Source organism: Saccopteryx leptura, chromosome 9 (genome assembly GCF_036850995.1).
Source record: "Saccopteryx leptura isolate mSacLep1 chromosome 9, mSacLep1_pri_phased_curated, whole genome shotgun sequence".
Taxonomy (NCBI): Eukaryota; Metazoa; Chordata; class Mammalia; order Chiroptera; family Emballonuridae; genus Saccopteryx; species Saccopteryx leptura.
The window spans coordinates 25419926-25422011 of NC_089511.1; the positions used below are offsets into that span (position 1 = coordinate 25419926).

General features: G+C 37.7%; 1 pseudogene; it reads right to left on the reverse strand.

Moving 5' to 3' along the window:
- Window positions 1-1390: 1390 nt before the first annotated feature.
- On the reverse strand, window positions 1391-1537 carry LOC136381657 (small nucleolar RNA SNORA42/SNORA80 family; annotated as a pseudogene).
- Between the last annotated feature and the right edge of the window lie 549 nt (window positions 1538-2086).

Here is a 2086-nt window from a genome sequence, read left to right on the forward strand (position 1 = left end):
GCAAGGATACTTCGTGAAACCTCTCTGTTGTCCTAGCAGGATATTTACCATTTTAAGATCCACACAAATGATCCAGTTATGCTCCTCATACTTCAGAAAGTCGAGGACAATTTTTATGGGATTATACTATTCTCGCAGATAAGTTGAATAACCAATTGGAACCACTGCATAAACATTACCATTGTGTAGGAGAACACATTTCAGACTCTGTTTAGAGCTGTCAAGAAATAGCCGCCATTCGGTTGGACTGTAAAATGGTAACACTTAGCTGGCTGAGAAGACTACTGATATCAAGACAGTAAACAAAGTGTTTGTCTTCGGAAAAAAAGTCCACAAAAATTTGTTCACGCTTCCTGAAATGGGATACTTTAGCTGACCGGTGAAGTACATTCTTTTCTTGAAGGCTGGAGGCTAATAACTCAGCTGCTTTCTTTGATAGGCCCAAATCTCTTACTAAGTCACTCAATTTGGGGTGGCTAACCAGCTGAGGGGTTAATGACTGCTTGGCATCAGAAGAAGACCCTACAGATTCTACAACCATTTCCTTATACATCTTATCAAAATACACTTGATCACCATGTTCACTTTCTTCATCCTTAGAAGAGATAAAACCATTGAAAACTCAAACAGGGAGTGTCTCAGAGTGTGGGATAGGTCATATTGCTGAAGGAATATTAGGGTATGCGATCATATGCCGTTTTTTCTTGCTGATGCCCTTTGTATGGATCAGACAGAAATAACAGTCACTGCTGTGGTCCTTAGGTTCACGCCAAACCATGGGAATTCCAAAAGGCATTCCTTTGCATTTCCTTTTGTCTAGTCATGAAGTATTTCCTCACAATTATGACACACAGTATGAGGAGCCCAATTCTTGTCTTGATCGCCAAGGGGAACTTGAAAATAGACAATATATGCACGTGTCACAAATGATGAAATATTGTGCCTTTGACGTTGAAGTGTGTAACAGCCACATATATAACAGAAGGTGTCAGGACTATTCTAACATTTATGCCTACTCGAAGAAGCCATGATTCAATCTTAAAACAAAATAAGAAGGTGTTTTTTTAAATCAGATAATAGTTTTTTACATTTAAAAACAATTACAAGTATGTAAAAGTAAAGTTTATAAAACATTAATTGCCTTGTGGTTATGTTCAATCCAAGAATTGTTGCCCTTTTACTCCAATTTAAAAACCAATGCATGACATTAACTGTAACAAAAAGAAATTAAAATTGCATAAAAACTAGAGCATGTACAAAAAAACAGATTTCAGATTTGGAATCAGCGATGCAGAAATATATAGAAACAGTTCCAAAATCTCACGCAATAGAAAATGAAAAAAGAATTTGTTCCCCAGTGTAATTCTTGTTGTTGTTTTTTTTTCTTTTCCACTGTGCAGCCTGCTTCAGTACCAGCAGCCTATGGGCAGAGGCCGGGCAATGGTTCAGGGCCATGGTTTGCTCTGGCATGGGGCACTATGAATAATTCTTGTTTTTATGTCATTTACATGTCATGTCTTATAGGGACATACCCAGCATACTTTTCCAAACTAAGTTTAAAAACTTGAAGATTGTTGCTTATATGTTTTGTCCTTCAACATGTATGTAGATTGTGTAGATATCTGGGAGTTCATAATGGGGGGTGGTAATTAAATGTAAAACAACTATTTCATAATTGTACTATTCTTTAAACATGTGAGTGTAAGGTGGTTAAGGAGGGTGGGGGTGACTTGTGAGTGATATTGTAACAGGTCCCATACATCACAACATACAGGAGGTGGATGGTGGAGCCCAGGGTTAAGTTGGTTAAGCTAAGTCATAAGGGAAAAAGGTAGATACAGGACAGGTGAATTGAGGACTAGTAAGAGAGAGCAATAAGCATGAGAGAAGAGAGCTGATATGTGTTGGAAGACAGAGGGAAGAGTGGATAAACTATAGCAGTAAAGAGAGTTTGGTGGCTCATTAAGAAAATAAGAAAGGAAGTAAGGAGACTTCAAGATTCCTAGTGGAAGGGAGAATGTAGAATTGCTTGTATCTCTGACTTCAGTGTTGAATATACTCTTATTTCTCCTTCCAATTTAAAGTG